Consider the following 6,088-nt stretch of genomic DNA (forward strand, 5'->3'; position numbering starts at 1 on the left):
AAATAAATAAATATATATATATATAATTATAATTATATATATAAATATGAATTAATTAATAATTAAAGTATTTGTAGTAATAATAAATAGAAATGTTTGAATTTGACTTATAAAATTTATATGAAAGAATAATAATAGTTAAATATGTTAATGAGATGTTTAATTAACTAAAATTATAGTAAGATGCCGATAACTAGCTAATTTAATGCAAAATACTCGGAACTAAGTTATGAGATTAATAATGAAAATTCATTTAGGAAAAAGAATAAAATATAACAATTAATTAAACTCAAAGTTCAAGGTAATATATTTGAAATAAAATTGTAGAGTATAAAATATTTATAACGATGTCACCAAATTAGTAGTAAGAGATTAATTAATTAACAAATAAAATATAATATTAATTAAAATTATTTTAAATTGTTAAAAGATGGTGATATTAATTTTTAAGAATAAATTAAAGAAAAGGTAGAAAATCTTGAAAAATGTATTTTTTAAAATCCAGAAGATTGTAATCTATGTGATAAAATAGATTTATATAATATGATGCAAAAGATATTTTATAATTTAATATATTGAAATTCTAGTTTTGACTGGCCAACTTAAAATTAAGTAATCTTTTTCAGATTTTTAATAATTTTGTATTTAAAAAATAAATTTTAGTTTTAACGCGAATGAAAAAGTTAATTTAAAAAGTAGTTGAAGCTAATTCATTAAAAAATCAAAGTATGCGATCCCAAATTGTCTAACATAAGGGTTTAATCTCAATTGGTTGACCTTAAAATTTAAGTTAAAATAGTTAAATCCAACTGATTTAAAAAAAATTAAAATAAAGTTAAATTTTATTTTATAAAAAGTGATAGGAGAGGAAATAAGTCATTAGTTAAAAAAAAGTTTAAAAGAGAAGAGAAAAAAAAGATTGATAAAATTTATTATTATTTTTAACTATTTTTTAATAAGATCGAGATGTGTCACTTAATTCACTCTCAAATTCAAATTATCTTTTTTATATAGGAACAAATGAGGCCCAAATTAATTTGGGCCTAAATGTTTTAGGATATGGGCCTAATTGTTTACATTATTGTTCCGACTGTGCCTTAGTTCAAACAGGTAATATTTGTCATAGTTATTGTAATTTATGTTGAGTTATGGAGCTTACACTTATAATAAACTCAACATTGTTAATTAGAGTTTATTGCTTTTCTTTTTGGTTTGAGTTTGGGCTTGACCAAAATTATTTAGGTTTATTACCTAAATATTTACCATATAAATATGTGATTATTAAGGATTTACATTGTTAAGACAGAATTCTAGAAAGATAAAGTGTGAGACAAAAAAACTCTGTATTCATTCTTCTTCATAGTGAAATCTGGTGGTGATTGAAGTGGACGTAGTTCAATTTGAATGAACCACTATAAATCTGTGTCTTCTTGTGTTTTTCTTTCTTGTATTTTTATAAATTGTTTCAAGCTGGTCAGATTTGGGAGATACAAATCCTAACAACTGGTATCAGAGCAGTTAGGCTAGATTTGAGCATTGGAAATGATGGCAAGTGAAAACAGTATAGGACATGGGATTGGAAGATTTAATGGGATAGATAATTACTTCTGAAGAATGCAGATTGAAAATTATCTCTATGGATAGAAGCTTCATGTTCATTTGAGTGAGAAACTAGAGAAAATGGATGAAGTTGAATGGAAACTCTTTCATAGACAAACTTTGAGAGTTGTTCGATTGACGCTAGCCAAGACAATTGCTCACAATGTAGCAAAGGAGAAGACCACCATGGGTCTGATGAAAACTCTTTCAGATATGTATGAGAAACCATCTGCTAATAATAAAGTACACTTAATGAAAAGACTCTTTTACTTAATAATGGTTGATGGTACTTCTATCATTACTCATTTGAATGAATTCAATACAATTGTGAATCAATTTATATCTGTTGAGATTGATTTTGGGGATAAAGTTAGTGTTCTAATTTTGTTGGCATCTCTATCAAATAGTTGGGAACCTATGAGGGCAACAATTTTTGTTGAAGTTAGAGATCGTATTCTTGCTGAAGAGGTTCGTAAAATTGATTCTGGTGAAACATTCAAAGGTTCTGCTCTGAATGTGGAAAACAGGGGTAGAGGTAATGATATAAATTTCAACCGAGATAAGAGCAGACCTATGTCAAGGAGCAGAAACTGTGACTAGAAACTGTGGGAAAGTATATTTTGCAGATGGTGAGCCACTGGATATTGTTGGAATGGGGGACATCAAATTGAAGATGACAAATGATTCTGTTTGGAAGATTAATAAGGTGAGACACATTCCAGGTTTAATGCGCAATCTGATTTCTGTTACATAGCTTGATGAAGAAGGTCACAATTTCATTTGTGGAAATGGTGCATGGAAGGTGACTAAATGAGCAATAGTTGTTGCTCGAGGTCACAAAACTGGGATGTTATACACGACTTCAACTTGCAAAGAAACAGTTGTTGTTGTTGTAGTTGATGACTCGAAGAACAGTGAGATGTGGCATTGCAGGTTAGGCCATATGAGTGAAAAAGGGATGAAAATTCTTTTGAAGAATGGATAGATTCTAGAACTGAAGTCTGTTGAACATCAGTTTTGTGAAAACTGCATTCTTGGAAAACAGAAATGGGTGAGTTTCTTAAAGATTGGGAATGAGCTCAAGAAAGAAAGGTTAGAGTTGGTACACACTGATGTGTGGGGACCTGCACCTGTTTCTTCTATTGGCGGATCACAATATTACGTGATGTTTATAGATGATTCGACAAGAAATGTATGGGTATATTTTATGAAGCACAAGTCTGAAATATTTTCTATTTATAATAAATGGAAGGCTTTGGTTGAAAATGAAACAAATCAGAAAGTTAAGTGCTTGAGATTCGACAACGGAGGTGAATATATCAATTCATATTTCAAAGAGTATTGTGTTGTGAATGGGATTAGTATGGTGAAGATTGTTCCCCGAATGCCTCAAGAGAATGGAGTAGCTGAACGAATGAATCGAACATTGAACGAGCGTTCTAGAAGCATGAGATTGCATGCAGGGCTGCCTAAAACCTTCTCGACATAAGCTATAAATAATACTGCCTACTTGATAAACAGGAGATCCTCTGTTCCTCTTAAATTCAGAATTCTTGAAGAAGCCTGGAGCAATAAAAATGTAAACCTTTCTTATTTGAAAGTGTTTGATTGTTTATCATATGTTCATATTAATGAATATGATAGGAGCAAACTTGATCCAAAGTCTAATAAATGTTTTTTTATTGGTTATGGTGATATCGAGTTTGGTTATCGTTTCTGGGACAATCAAATTCAAAAGATCATTTGTAGCAGAAATGTTATCGTCAATGAACAGGTTCTCTACAAAGATTGTGTTGGGAAGACATTAGATGGTGATTCCAAGTTGGAAGAGACTGGTACAATCGATTTGAGAGAATTTCCAGATGAATATATACCGACTGTCGAAGAAGAACAATGTGTTGTTGAAGATGAAATCGTTAAGAACGTGGCCCTATAAGAAAATCAGCAAATATCGGTTATACAGTTGAGAAGATCATCAAGGAATCGAAAACCAGTCGAGAGGTGGTCTCCATCTATAAACTATATATTGTTGACAGATAGAGGTGAACCTGAATGCTATGAGGAAGAAATACAATCTGATGAATCAGTTTAGTTGGAGTCTGCGATTAAAGATGAGATGGACTCTTTAACGTTGAATCAGACTTGGGAGCTCACTGAGCTACCAAAGGGAAATAAAGCACTTCACAACAAATGGATCTTCAGGATTAAAGAAGAACATGATAAAATCATGAGGTACAAGGCAAGATTGGTTGTGAAAGGATTTCAACAAAAAGAAGGTATTGACTACAATGAGATCTTCTCTCTAGTAGTTAAATTAATGACAATCAGAACTATTTTGAGTTTGGTTGTGAAAGAATACCTTCATCTTCATCAAATGGATGTCAAAATTGCTTTACTTCATGGTGATTTAGATTAAGAGATTTACATGCGACAACCAGAAGGATTTGAAATTAAAGGAAAAGATGAGCTTGTGTGTAAGCTTCAAAAAAGTCTATATGGTTTGAAACAGGCTTCAAGGAAATGGTACAAGAAGTTTGATAGCTTCATGAAAAATAACAATTTTCTGAGGTGTGAAGCTGATCATTGCTACTATATCAAGAGGTTTGATAAATCGTACATTATTCTACTCCTCTACGTTGATGACACGTTGATTGCTGGAGAAAGCTTGTATGAGATTAATAAGCTCAAGAAAGAGTTGCCTGAAAAGTTTATAATGAAGGATTTGGGTGCTGCAAAACAAATCCTTGGATGAGAATTTTCAGGGATGAAGAAATTCTTAAGCTTTCACAATATGAATATGTGAAGAAAGTTTTTAGCAGATTTAACTTGTATGATGCAAAACCAGTTACTACACCCTTAGCTAGTCACTTTAGACTATTTAAAGTTGTATTATGTATGTGATGGTTTGCACAAGACCAGACATAGCACATGTAGTGAGAGTTGTTAGCAGGTTCATGAGCAACCCAGGTAGACAACATTAGGAAACAGTAAAGTGGATACTACGATACTTAAGAGGAAGTATGGGTCTCGCTTTGTATTTTCAAAAGTCTAATATGGGTTTGAAAGGATATGTTGATGTTGACAATGGTGGTGATGTTGATAGTAGGAAGAGCACAATAGGGTACATTTATACTCTAGGAGATACTGCAATCAGTTGGGATTCAAAATTGCAGAAGATTGTTGCTCTTTCTAGTTGTGAGGCAGAGTATGTTGTTGTGACAAAAGTTGCTAAGGAGATAATGTGGTTACAACCCTTTTTGCTATAATTGGGTCAAAACTACGAGGGAAGTGTGTTGCGATGCGACAGTCAGAGTCTCATTCATTAAGAAAAGAATCATGTTTATCATGGCAGGACGAAGCATATATAGGTTCGTTAACATTTCATCCACATATATAGGTTCGTTAACATTTCATCCGCATATATAGGTTCGTTAACATTTCATCCGGTCAGCTTAGAATATGGAGTATTAGCTCTTGAGAAGATTCTTAGGAGTGAGAATCTAGCTGATATGTTGACGAAAGTTGTGACAAATGAGAAACTGAAGCTGTGTGCAACTTCAGTTGGTCTTCTTCGTTAAAACACTAGATGGAAAGCCACTACCGATCGAGAGATTATGAAGTTAGTCTCCAAGTGGAAGATTGTTGAGTTATGGAGCCTACACTTATAATAAACTCTACATTGTTAATTAGAGTTTATTGGGTTTTTTTTGGTTTTGAGTTTGGGCCTGACCAAAATTATTTGGGTTTATTACTTGAATGTTTACCCTATAAATATGTGATTATTAAGGGTTTACATTGTTAAGACAAAATTCTAGAAAGATAAAATGTGAGGCAAAAAAACTTTGTATTCATTCTTTTTCTTCATAGTGAAATTTGGTGGTGGCTGAAATGGACATAGTTCAATTTGAGTGAACCACTATAAATCTGTGTCTTCTTGTGTTATTCTTTCTTGTAATTTTACAGATTGTTTCAAGCTGGTCAGATTTCAAAAATACAAATCCAATTGTGATTATGAACTAATTCTCTCAATTAGACTGATCATGTTGAAGTGAGAGAATAAGAAATAAAATTTGTAGGCAATCGTGATGGTGGATAGTTGGGTGTCAAGATTCAAGGCAAAGCCCGACATCACACCAATGCCTCCAATTCTTTGAACGGAACATCTCTCAAATTTGAGAAATTATTTAAGTGATCTAGGCATAAGATCTTAGATTCATTAATTTTCATTCATTTGTCTACTTTATTTATTAACTACAAGACAATGATCATGGAAGGTAAAAATATAATGAAAGATACATAATAATCACTAGTTTTAAAAAACTAGTTTACTCAATAATTAGATAGAGATCACCTAGCTAGTATGCGAGAACTAGGGTTTATATCAATGATGTTTCGATAATATTCTAAGTTGATATGATAGGGTTTACCATGATTTTTTTTTAAAAATACCTCTAATATGAACTAGAGCTTTTGGATGTTTACTTAGAGA

This window comes from Impatiens glandulifera, chromosome 3 (genome assembly GCF_907164915.1).
Source record: "Impatiens glandulifera chromosome 3, dImpGla2.1, whole genome shotgun sequence".
Lineage (NCBI taxonomy): Eukaryota > Viridiplantae > Streptophyta > Magnoliopsida > Ericales > Balsaminaceae > Impatiens > Impatiens glandulifera.